This window comes from Aedes albopictus, chromosome 2 (assembly GCF_035046485.1).
Source record: "Aedes albopictus strain Foshan chromosome 2, AalbF5, whole genome shotgun sequence".
Taxonomy (NCBI): Eukaryota; Metazoa; Arthropoda; class Insecta; order Diptera; family Culicidae; genus Aedes; species Aedes albopictus.
Genome location: NC_085137.1, coordinates 509,968,617 through 509,982,357, shown reverse-complemented (window position 1 = coordinate 509,982,357; position 13,741 = coordinate 509,968,617). Strand labels below are relative to the sequence as shown.

At 38.1% G+C, this 13,741-nt stretch overlaps 1 protein-coding gene and 1 pseudogene across 1 annotated transcript in view; both read right to left on the bottom strand.

The window, feature by feature from the left end:
* LOC109404744 (igLON family member 5-like) overlaps positions 1–13,741 on the bottom strand; it is a 289,833-nt gene that overhangs the window by 190,610 nt on the left and 85,482 nt on the right. The gene's annotated exons all lie outside the window — the stretch shown is intronic.
* LOC134287522 (uncharacterized) lies at positions 134–1,452 on the bottom strand (annotated as a pseudogene).

Below are 13,741 nucleotides of genomic sequence, written 5' to 3'. Positions count from 1 at the left end.
TTCATATGCTAGGCGCCCCTCCGCCTTTTACCGAAAATGCCAAAACCCCTCTCTTTACGCCTTTTCTGTGCACGGCCCTGGTACAGGTGTTCAATTAACAGTTGTAATTGCGGTTGTTGGGAAGAGTTGCAGTCACCTTTAGCACGAACACAAATATTGAGAGCAGCATTCTTGATATCAGCTTCAATGCTGTAATTCACTTTATTATTAGAAATATTCAGCAATAATACAAATAAATATATACATACAATTTGGTATTTTCCGTGCTTATTCAAGCGAACAACCTTCCAACCTAGAGAATTAACGATTTACTTCTGATTTCTCATTGTATTCAGTGTTGCCAGTTTCATTGACAATATCACCACAACATACCCCCACCCGTGAAACTGGTAACGTATCTGAACAATCGATTGCCTTATTGACATGGAATGACGAACATCTGATGAGCAGCAACACAGTTACTTGCAGCGGCGGATTGTAGTCGACACATTGAAAAACAGAAGAGTATGGACAACATTGTTCACCGCCGGGATCGAAAACGATAAGCACTATTTCTTTTGTCAAACTGTTTTGGTCACATCCGTGGGCAATATCACAACGAAGCAAACAAATGAGCTGTAGCTCTATCCAATTGCGTTCTACCACTACAATTTTCTGTTGTTTTGCACCTTCACGTGTATGATCCATGATGATGCCTCGTTGGTTAGACACTGCACAAGCAAGCGGTAATGTGCGTTCCACTGATATTATATCACTTTTATTTCGTTCTACGTCGTCGAATGAATTCGGCTTCGATGTTGATGACGGTTGATCGGACACAACTTTCGGAGATGTCGAGTCCGGTGATGTGCATTTGGATGAAGATTTAACTGTTTTTGTCTCGATTTCATCTTTTGCATAGTACTGTCTTTTTATTGCTTCTTTTCTGGCGAGGAAATTTAACTGAATCTTTTTGGCAGCTTCTTTATATGCTCTTTCGATATCAGCCAGTCCACGGTCGTATTCGTCTTCGATGCGTTTTTCCTCCTCCTCATAATATTTCTGCCACAACTTGCTTTGCTCTTCGAGCTGTGCAAGTCTTAGAATTGCGTTTTCCATACCGCACCTTTTGTAGCATGCAGTAGGTCCACCAAATTCATTGAAGAATGTTGGGAAGAGTTGCAGTCACCTTTAGCACGAACACAAATATTGAGAGCAGCATTCTTGATATCAGCTTCAATGCTGTAATTCACTTTATTATTAGAAATATTCAGCAATAATACAAATAAATATATACATACAATTTGGTATTTTCCGTGCTTATTCAAGCGAACAACCTTCCAACCTAGAGAATTAACGATTTACTTCTGATTTCTCATTGTATTCAGTGTTGCCAGTTTCACTGACAATATCACCACAACAGCGGTTGTGGTCAAATATAGTGCGGGACACATCGTTCATACCGGAACTTTTTCTAGATGCTTTATTATTTGTTGGATTTGTCAAAGTAGGGTCAAGGATCATTCGGGCAAAAGCACCTATTTTGGGCACTTGCTGTTATAATTCAGTCAATTTCAAACCGTTGAAACGCATTAAAATTCCTTGAAACGCTTTGAAACCACCGTGAAATTTACCTAAAACGCCTCTGAAGCCCTTCCAAACTCCCCGAAAACCTCCTGGAACGCCCTGAAACGCATTGAAACGCTTTTAAACTGAAGCCCTAAAAGCCCATCTGAAACCTCATGAAACGCCGTGAAACGCATAGAAACGTCCTAAAACACTGGATTTTCAAAGTGTTTCAAGACGTGTTAATGCGTTTCATGGCATTTCACTCAAGAGGTTTCAGCGGGGCTTCTAGGGCTTCAAAGACTCTTAGAAGGTTTCGTGGGGGTTTGGAGGCGTTTCAATGCGTTTCAGGACGTTTCAGGAGATTTCCGGGAGTTTAAAAGGGCTTCAGAGGCTCGCAGGTAAATTTCACTGAGGATTCATGAGGGATTAAGTGTTTCAAAGCATTTCAAGGAGTTTTAATGCATTTCAGCTAGTAGTTCTTGTAGATTCCATCACCTTTACTCAAGGGAGATCTAGAAACCCCTAAAGAAGCCTGCATGAAATATTTGTGAAATTCACCTGCGAACTCTGTCGCCCCTTTTAACTCCCCAGAGACTTTCTGAAACACTCTGAAACACATTGAAACACATTAAAAAGCCTTAAAATGCTTTGTGAAATTCAACAGCGAGTACTTAACTTTCTTAAAACCCCTTGACCCCTCCTCAAACCACCTGAAACGTATTGAAACGATTTGAAATCCTTTTGGACGGTTTTGAAATTCAATTAAACCTCTGTAAAGCATGAGGCGTGATAACCTCCGAAGGCTTGTAACCTACACACGATTACTGATTTTGCGACGCGGGAGTAAAATGTAGCTCCGTATGTCCAGCGTGCAAAATAAAAGTATAGGTTCCCTTTATCACCATGTGTGAATCACTACACACCAAACAACAGAACAACAGAACACATATGCAAAAGCAATGGTCAGCACTTGCAATTATTTCCTATTGCCATCCCATACCTATCTTGAGTACCCTAGGAAGTTGATCGTCGGAGCAAAGAGCAAAGAGCAGGGTCGACCGCGGTGCTTATCCACTGATGCCCAATCGCACCGTGTATGTTATATTACAGTGGTGTCTGCCGCTATAAAATGGTTTGAGAAATCCTTGTGGGAGAGATCCCCTCGGAAACGCTACCTGATCCGCTCCAATGAGATGATCTCAACTCTCCTTATCGCCACCCGATGAGTGATAACACACCACTCAACTATCCTCATAAATCGTTAGCTGAGGCTCAGCTCGAGCTTCAGTAGCTAGTTAATTCCCAAGCAGACAGTACGTACCAAGTTAATTTTTGTCTGACTAGCAGAACTAGATCGCGTTGAAACCAAGTTCGGGATAGTGTAGTTTGGTGATTTATTGGTGAGGACGGTGGGAGTGTTGGAGGCCGGGATATGGTGAGCAAATAAAAGTGGTTGCAGAAGTGAAAGTAATCATTATGCGTCCCTTATAGCCCCGCATGTCCCAACCTTTATGCATGACGATGCAAGTGATGATGGCAGAGTAGAGTGATAGTGATTTTGAGATCGGTAAGCTTAAGGATGATTGCACTAAGGCTATTCCGAAATTGTATTGTACTTCAGAAGATTAAAGTGCCCTCCATTATGCTCTTCAACTGCTCTATAGGCCTTTCTCTCATACCAAAAGTGGATGGCGGTATTTAATAGTGCTGAACGGTCTGGTGACGTACGACCCCACCATGGCCGCTGCTTTGATCAGTGCTGGGGTGACCGGCAAACCGCCGGTGAGCTCTACTCCTTCTGACCCAGGCTACAATCGGCTGCCGTCGTGGGATACACGTAGTACACTACACTGACAGCACCCCCGTAGGATAAGTACTAAACCCCCTAGGATAAGCACACTATAGAGTAAGTACCAACCCTTTAATAAAACATCTACTCTTTCTTATGTAAAACTTATACTTTGTTTTTGAAACGAAGTGACTCGATTATTCGTCATTGGTTCCTCCAGTTCGAACCACTTTGGAGGCAGGATCGGTATGTGGGTCAGGGGACCGATATCTCTACTCCTCCTTTCTTAAATTTGTCTCCGTCTCATGCGAACTCCCCTTCACAGGCTCTCAAGCAGAAATATCAGATGATACAAATATGGCTGCCACAATGGCCGACTTGGACCCCTACTCACGTTTTCAAGAGCACCAATCTCAAAAATTCGTGAACAAATGCGCTCAATTTGGAAAAGCTGCCTCCTTTTGCAAGTGAGCGAAGCGAGGATAAGCAAGTGCGGCTTGGTTTGATGCTTCATTCGACAGATTTGTGCCTCTAAGGTTTGTATGCAAATTAGCAGTGGGATTTCTTGATGTGTCACCTTAAAACACCTCTCAAACGGCCTGAAACGCATTGATACGCTTAAAAACGTCTGTAAAACACCTCTGAAATCATAGTGAAGTTCACTTGTGAACCTATGAAGCACCTAAGGGGCTGTCCATAAACCACGTGGTCATTTTTTTGGGAGTTCCCCCCCCCCCTCACGACCACGTGGTTTATTGACAGCCCCTAAGCGTCCTCTGAATTCATCTCAAGCGGCTGGAAACGCCTGAAACGGCTGGAAACGCCTTTTATCCCTCTACCTTAAAACTCCTTTGAAATCCCTCTGACTCTTCCCCTTCACATTTGAAAGCCTTGACCATCCTCCCCTTTGATTTTGCTAGCAACTTGCTCTTCTAAAACTTCTTTGCAACCTTGAAAGCTGAGAAGCAGGCATTGTCCCAGGTGGGATGTTACTAAAGAAAGAAGGAAAAATGTCCGAAGAAATCATTGGTAGAATCTCTGAAGGAATCCCCGAAAAAAGTTCTTTAAGTATTTCTAGAAGTGTTTCTGAAAGAGCCGCTGAATTTCTGAAGGAATCATTGGAGAATTTCTCTTAAGAAATTCCTGGGATATTTTCTAAAGTATTTTTTTTAATTTGTTCGAGGAGTTCTGAATTTCTCAATTTCTAAACGAACTCGTGAAAGATTTTTTGAAATAATCCAAGCAGTATTGCTTAGAAAGTTCATGGATGCTTTTCTAGAGGGGTGTTGTGTAAATTTTCTGTAGGAAACACTTAAGGCAATTCCGAAGGGACCTGAGAAATTTCTGAAAAACAAATCACGAATGCATTTCTGGAAAATGCTCCAGATGCGAGATTTACGTTACCTTAAATAAAGTTGTGAAGGGTTCTTTAAAAGAAGTTTTATAAGGAATTCATTGAACGATTTTTTAAAGGAACTCATGCAATTATTGCCAAAGCATTCCATCAAAGACCTCTCCAATCTGAAGGAATTCTAAGAAGAATTTGTGGAAAAAATCTCTGGCTGAATGTCTTAAAGATTACCTGTAGCATTTAAAGAAACCTTTGGAAAAAAAATCTGAAGGAATTCTAAGAAAAACTTCATAAAAAGACCCTCCAAGAATACTTGGAATAAATCCTGGAAGGAATTCATAGATTGTCTGAAGGAGAAATTTGGTTGGGATTTTTTTTATATTTTCCCGTAGGAACATGCTTAGATTTTTATCGGTGGAATTTATAAGCAACGCATGTGGGATTTTCGAAAGGAATTTCTCGAAATACAGGGGATGGCCAAAATGTTTGGGATAGGCAACTTTTTTTTTTCTCACAAAAAAGTTTAACAAGCTATAACTTTTCATAGGACGCATCAAAAAATCTCAAATTTTGACTGTTTGTCAACCTATTATGTGTGCATCATTGGTACAAATTTGGGCTCGATTGATTAATATTTCGCAAAGTTATAACCGTTCGGGTAAAACACTATTTTTCAAACAACTCATTTTTGAGGTGTCATATCTCGGAAACCAGTGAGCTGAATTAAAAATTTCACAAGAAATCCATGGGGGATGGTCTGAAGTAAACTCTGAAGGTTTTTTCAATTTATTCCCTGAATATGTTTTGAAAGAAACTGTGAAGAAATCTGTGAAGGGTTTTCGGAAAAACAACTGGACAAATAAATAAATAAATAAATAAATAAATAAATAAATAAATAAATAAATAAATAAATAAATAAATAAATAAATAAATAAATAAATAAATAAATAAATAAATAAATAAATAAATAAATAAATAAATAAATAAATAAATACAGTGCAGCCATGGTAAAATCAAACCTGGTTGCTCAGAGATAACAGCACCCCCTTTACTGGTAAACATCCTTGAAAATGACTTAAATATTGCACTTAATTAAAAAAATTTCTGAGAAAGACCATTCATGAACTGTTTGTTTACATCATGTTTCTATTATTTCTTTCATGAGTTTGGTAAGAATTATTTTTTAAGAATTCCTTCGAGACTACTTTCGCAATGAAAACCTTCTCATAAACTTCTTTAAAAAACGATTATCAAGACAAATTCCTTCAGGGATTCTTTCATGATTCATCAAAAATTTTCCGGAATGTTCATAGAAATAAGATTATCGCAGGATTTCCTAGAATGACTTCAGCAATAATTTCTCCAGTATCTCTTTTGAATGTATTTCTGTGAAAGTTTCTCAAGAGATTCCTCCAAGGATTCTTCCAAGAATTTTTCCAGGATTTTTTCTTGGGTCTTCTTCAGGGATTGCTCAAGGAGTTTCTCAAGCCATCTTCAGAAATTCCCTGGGTTTTTTTTGGGATACTTTAGGATACTCCTTTAATGATTTCAACAGAAGTTCGTTCATGTATTCCTTCAAACATTTTTGAAGAAATTCCTCCAGAATTTCTCTGCAAATTCTTCTAAGGATTTCTAAAGGGATTTCTACGATAATTTCTAAAAAATATTTCTTAAAAAGATGTCATTCCAAGAGATTTTTCTAAAACCCTCAGAAGCTCTGTTAAGATTCTGAGATTTTTAAGAGATTTTTTCTTGTTGAAATTTTTACACAGGTTTCTCCATATTCTTCTTTTTAAATGTTTCCAGTGGTTTCCTAAAAAATTTCTCCAGGATTTTTTTAATGTTTTTTTTTCAGCATTTCTTCTAGAAATATTCCCAGGTATAAGGAATTTCAGGGGTTGTATAAGAAATTCCTCTAATTGATTGATTTGTCTTTATTAAAGAGACTTTCAGCCCTTGGCTGGTTCGTCTCTCAATTCCTCTAAGAATTACTCCTGTGTTATCTTCAGGAGTTTTTCCAAAGATTTGTTCAGAAAATCTTGCAGGGATCGCTCTAAAATTTATCGAGGGATTTTTTCTAGGGTTCTTGTAGTACATTTGCCCGCAATTTCAACGGACATTTTATTTATTCCCGCAAAATTTCCATCCTGATTCCCCCAGGAATTCATTCCAGAAAAATCATCAATGAGTTTCTTTAGGTATCCTTCCAGGTATGCATCAAGGAATTCCGCCAGAGATAACTCAAAACTTTTCAAGATATATTTTCAGAAATCTCCGAAGGTATCATCAGTAGTTTTTGATGGATTCTTTCAAACAATCCTTCAGGGTTTTCCTTAGAAATTTCTTTAGATTTTCTTTCAAGATTTTTTCCAGTTATCCAGAAAAAAAATCTTTGTGGAATACCTTAAACTACTTCTGCATTAATCTGTGAAGGAATCCCAGATATGTCTGTCGAAACTGCAGAAGCAATTTTCAAAAATAAATCCAAGTAGGAGTTTCTGCAGGAATCCCTGGAAAAAAAATCTTTTAGAGGACCCCTTGGCAGAATATCCATAGGAATCTCTGTAGCGTTTATAAACAAGTTGTTGAAAATTTTCCCAAAACTTCCATAGAAGAACTTTTTAAAGAAGCCTTGAACTCTTGAATCTCTGTACAAGTTTCTGGCGATCTTGGAATGCATTTCTGAAGAAATCTCTATTTAAATCACCGGAGAAATCTCAGGAAGTACTCTTGAATGAATCTATAGATAAATATCTAAAGAAGTCCCAAGAAAACTCTTGGAGGAATTCCCAAAAAAACTTCCTGAAGACACGCTTTAGGAAATCTTAGATGGAATTCATTGAAAAATTTTTGAGGAAATTTTAAGAATGTTCTTTTAAAAATCCTTCAAAAACTCTTGGAAGATTTTCAGGAGCAATTCCTGGAGCAACCTGTGGACATTTTTATAAACTCCTGTAGAACTCCTCTAGATATAAACGCATAGAAAGGTTTCTGTAAAAATCCAAAGAAAAAGCTCTTGGAGTATTTTCAAAGCAATTCTAGGAGAAATTCGGAGACTTATTCTTTGAGTTAATGTTTAATGAATTTCTGGGGAAATACATGGAGGACATTTGGAAGGAATATTTATATAAACTCCGGCAGGAATCTCTGGAGGAACTACGTTCTGAATCCCTGAAAGTAATAATGTAAGCATCTCTGGCGAATTTTCTGGATGAAATGTTCAATGAAATTGCAAGAGAAATTCCTGAGCAAAATCTCTAATAGATTTCTTAAATAATATTCTGTCAAATTGTTTGAAGAAACCACTGGAAGAATTTATGAAAAACAAATCTTTGCACGAAAAAGACACTGAAGGAATCTCTGAAGAAATAACCGAAAGTTGTACTTAACACAACGTTAAAAGAATTAATCAAGTTATCCTTGACAGATTTTCAGGAGGAACCTATGGTAATCTACATGAAACAATTCTTGGAGCAATTCTAGAGGGCATATTTGATAGAAACCTTTGATAAATTTCTTAAATAATACTTAAAAGAATTTCAGAAATAACGCCAGGAGTTTAAAAAAAAATCTTGGTAGAGTTTAACCCTCGAGCAGTCGCGTCTTCGACCTCCTGCAACGGCACTACGTTCACACTGTGTATCACAAGCGTGCATTTTTCATGGTACGTGTATTCAGTACACGACGCGACCGCTCCCGGGTTAAGACCGAATTCCTGAAGTAGTTAAGTAAGAATTCATGTAGCAATTTTGACAGGAATCAGTGAAAGATTTCTTGAAGGAATCCTTTGAAGGAATATCCATAGAAATTTTAAAAGTAACCCATAAAAAAAATCTAAAGCAACTTTGGAAATAAGTTCTTTAGGAGTCAATTGAAGATATTCTTAAGAAATTCTTGGATACATTTCTGTAAGAGTTCTGTTCCCTGAAAGCACTTCAACAGGAATCCGCGGGTAATTAACTGAAAGATTTCTCGTACGGATTTAAAAAGAACTATGGAGGAATTTTCGAGGAAATCCATGGAAGGTTTTCAAGAAACTCATGGAGAAATTTGTAGAGAATCCTTTTGAGGAAGTCCTGAAGGAAGTTCTAGAAAAATGACGGAGGAAAACCACGGAAGATTTAATGATATGTAGAACTTTCAAAATAAATCTGTGGTAATAGAAGTTTCTAGTACAATCCTTGGAGCAGTTTTGGAAGGAACTCAAGATAAAATCTCATAAATCAATTCATACGTCAATTTTTTGATAATCTCTGGAAAACTTTGGAGAAAATTCGAAATAAAATTATGAAATTTCTAAAGGAATCCCTGAAGAAATCTTACAGAAATCGCCTAAGGAATTTCTGGAAGAATTTCTCAAAAAACCCTGGAAGGTTTTTCCAAGAGTCGCTAGGGAAATTTCAGAGAAAAATTCATGGAGGATTTTCACAGGAATCCATAGATAGTTTTTAGAATGGATCCTCCAATAATCTTCTTGAGAAATTTCTCAAAGAATATCTGATGGTTTGCTGAATATACTCATGGAGGAATTTCTGAAACTTTTCATGAAAGGTCTTCCATAAAAATCACTTTTGGAAATTTCCAAGAAATACTTAGCTAGTGAATCTGTAGTGAAACAGGGAAAACTGAAGAAGTTCCAGTAGGCGATTTTCTCAAATTACAAGAAGATATTACCAATACGCAAGGACATACAATTATTATATTCATATAAATTATTACTCAGTGTTTGTGAGAGTGTAAAACATAAAAAAAAATATTTTATGGAATTATATTAGGAAGGACGGAATCATAATTTCCTAGTATGGGGAAGGTATGACGAATCCACAGCTCGAATTTTCAAGAGCACAAATCTGAAGAACAGAATGTCGGTTTGCGCTAAAAAGTTGATCAATTAGTTCTTCAGATTTGTGCTTCTAAAAAGTAGAGGTGTGGCTACATCTTATGTACACCTTGAGCACACACTAATTGAAACCTCTGGACGACCAGCAAAATTACAAAAAAATAAAACTAAAATGAATGCGAGCGTATCTGTTTGGTAACTGAATACGATTTCGATGGAAGCCCATATCTTACTTTCATGTACAATCCAAGACTCCTTAGGGTAGAATGAACATACACCGCATCCTTAAGTTATATAGCTTTTTGCCTTTCTCGTACACCAAAGTGTACTGAAAGGCTATATATATCAACTATAAAGAGATATATGAAAGGCTATATGTTCACTCAAAAAACGAATTTTCGATGGAAGGCTTGGAGGGTCAAGTCACATATACCAATCAACTCAATTCGACGAAATGAGATGATGTCTGTATGTGTGTATGTGTATATGTATGTCTGTGTACAAAAAAGGTCACACATTTTTAAGGCACTTCCCATTGACCGATTTTACGGATTTTAGCACGAATCGAACCGGAATTTTACCGCATTCTTTGCTATTGAAAATGGTTAGGAGTTATGGCCATTTTAGTGATCCGGACCAGCACCGGTGGAACTGGTCATATATAAAACTGAACCAAGCCCCATCATGCGACACATCAAGCTGCGCCGATTTTTGTAACCTTTAGCATGGTTGACGAATTTTGTGCGGAAATTAATACTAAAGACCAGAAAATCCCCAATATCGGCCCAATATTCAAGATGCCGACCAGAATATCCAAGATGGCGGTCTTAAATCCAAGATGGCGGTTAAAAGTTTTGGTTCTAAAACCATGCAATATGGGTATATTTAGTATGAGGAAGATGCCCGGAACTCAAAAATGGCCAGCAGAATATCCAAGATGGAGGACTAAAATCCAAGTTGGTGGCTCCGAATTCAAGATGGTGGCTCTTTAACCCTAAAGGGGATACCTGGGGTCCATTGAACCCCAGGCGCATTTCAGAGCTCGTCTTTGATGGAACACACTCAGCGAAGTGACGAAACTGAGGCCATGAAGGTATCCCCTTTTAGTGTTAAGGGGCTGTCCATAAACCACGTGGTCATAAGGGGGGGGGGGTTCGGCCAATGACCATTTTGTATGAACAAATAAAAAATTTTGTATGGACTAATGACCACGCGGGGGGGGGGGGGTTTGAAAAGTCCCGAAAAAATGACCACGTGGTTTATGGACAGCCCCTAATGGAGTTTTAGGCCCCAAACCATGCAATATGGGTATATTTGGTATGGAGAAGATGTGCAATATGGGTATATTTGGTATGGAGAAGATGTGCAATATGGGTATATTTGGTATGGAGAAGATGTCCGAGGTCCAAACGTGGCGACCAGAATATCCAAGATGGCGGTCTAAAATCCAAGACATTTGAAGGAATTTTAGGCCCTAAACCATGCAAAATGGGTATATTTGGTATGGGGAAAATTTCCGGACCCCAAAAATAGCGGTCAGAATATCCAAGACGGCGGTCTAAAATCTAAGATGGCGGCTCCAAATCAAGATGGCGGCAATTCAATGGAGGTTCAGGCCCTAAAACCATGCAACATGGGTATATTTGGTATGGGGAAGATGTCCGGAGTTCAAAAATTACGACCACAATATCCAAGATGGCGGTCTAATATCCAAGATGGCGGCTATTTAATGTAGTTTTATGCCCTAAAACAATGCAATATGGATATATTTGGTATGAGGAAGATGAAGGGAGTCCAAAAAAGGCGTCCAGAATATCCAAGATGGCGGTCTAAAATCCAAGATGGCGGTCTAAAATCCAAGATGGCGGCTCAAAATTCAAGATGGCGGTATTTTAATGGAGGTTTAGGCCCTAAAACCATGCATGGGTATATTTGGTATGGGGAAGATATCCAGAGTCCAAAAATAGCGGCCAGAATATCCAAGATGGCGGTCCAAAATTCTAGATGGCGGTTATTTAATGTAGTTTTAGGCCCTTAAACAATGCAATATGGGTTTATTTGATATGAGGAAGATGATGGGAGTCCAAAAGTGACGACCAGAATATCCAAGATGGTGGTCTAAAATCCAAGATGGCGGTTCTAAATTCAAGATCGCTGCTGTTAAATGGAGTTTTAGACCCTTAAACCATGCAATATGAGTAGGGTATATTTGGTATGGGGAAGATGTCCGGAGTCGAAAATGACGACCAAAATATCCAAGATGGCGGTCTAAAATCCAAAATGGCGGCTTCATATTCAAGATGGCGGCTATTTCATGGAATTTTCGGCTCCAAAACCATGCAATATGGGTATATTTGGTATGGGGAAGATGCCTGGACTCCAAAAATTACGACCAGTATACGGAAATAAAGTTCCCTAAAGAAGAATTTTATGATATGTTAATCTCAAAATCGACAAAATGGGCACATACACCTCTTTGATTCTGGACCTCTCATTTATCATTGTAAATACCGATGAGGAATGTCGAACATTAACTACTTTCTCAATTGAAAAATCATTTGAACAGTAATGTGTAGAGCATAATTTTAGTTCAGCTATCATTACCATTATCAAGCAACAATTCAGCAAGCTTGCTTGTTTGTAACTTGCAATTGTTAGTTGGGCATTTTTGGCAACATGAAATTCACCTCGTGTTGCCAAAATCGGTAAGAAACTGTATTCATCAACATGTCACTTGAGTTTTGTTGAAATGGGTTTTCGAAGGCACCAGAAAGGCGCCAGCACCGCTAGGTAGATTAACTAGGATTTTTATTAACAACTTCGAGTTAAATATAACCGTTTGATGCTTGAAGAGAACATGTCGGAAATTATCGGAAACAAAGTATGAACATGTATTTGCTTATTTTCTATACATATCATCTATATCAATACTGTAGGCTATGACTATACTAGTTTCTTTCGTTTCAATCGCACAGTTATAACATTGAAAACACGGAAAGCGCATCCGACAGAAGTGCCGAGAAAAATAATCCTGATCTGCGTCACAAAAGGGTTTTCCGATGGCTAACATCTATCACGCACACACACTCTCACAAAGGGAAAGTTGTTGCTGGGCGTAGGTTTTTCCATGTTCGATAATGTGATGCAGTAAATACCTGTCCGAACGAAAGCCGGTTGACAGTTTAACGCGAATCCGTCATTAGCACTAAAATCTATTCCGATAAATGTACGACAAGCCAGCGCTTATCGGTTCGATGAAGGGTATGGTTTCCATGTTATGGCCCGAGTGCTGGGAAGTATTTGAGTAGAGAACATTAGGATAATTATCATACATCATAACATGAACTGACCGTACACCAAATTAACGCAGTGCTGATAATAACAATAATAATATCAGTACGGAAGTGTTCAATTTTGTGAAAAAGATATATATTACGATTATTGATTATTTTCGGTGAAAACAGAAGTTTTCACCGAAAATAATCAATAATCGTAATATATAACATTCGACGGTGACATAAACTCCACATAGTTTGTGAAAAAGATCCTAGTTCAAAAATGATTATGAGTATTTAATTTTAAGTAGATTGTTTCATCTATCTACTCGATCCAGATTCCCATTTCATACCAATAGCCAACTACAACGGTTATCCATTGTTCTCCCATCCGTCGAGATATCACATGGACCCGTCGGTACTGCTTATAGCTGTGTTTCCCCACATCGCATCGTTGATGTTTATTTGAAAGTTTTTTTTATATCGCTATAGAATATGCTAATGCAGGGCTCCGTTGTGGCCGGCTTACGGACGGTGCTAATGGATTTCAAATTACTTCCATTCGAGTGAACATTAGCGGACAATTATAGATTGTGGTAAATGAAAGCCACCACCGCACCGGATGGAAGGGCTGGCTGTCAGCTTTATGAGCGATATTGTTTGCTATGTTACAAGCTTTGCTTCGGTTGATGCTATCATAACTTTCGATGCCACAAAGGATCAGCGCTGAAACTCATGTTTTCTCTCGTATGAATAGACTCACATTTCACTCCTGTTCAAACAATGAAGCTCCATCATCCTCACGGTAAACACTAAATATTATGTGAAAAGATTTATTAGAAAAGCTTCCAACACATCTATTAATTATTCAGTAATCTGTCCCAAAAAAAAACCTAAAATTTCACACATTCACGAAGTTAATCCAATGATTGTGATCG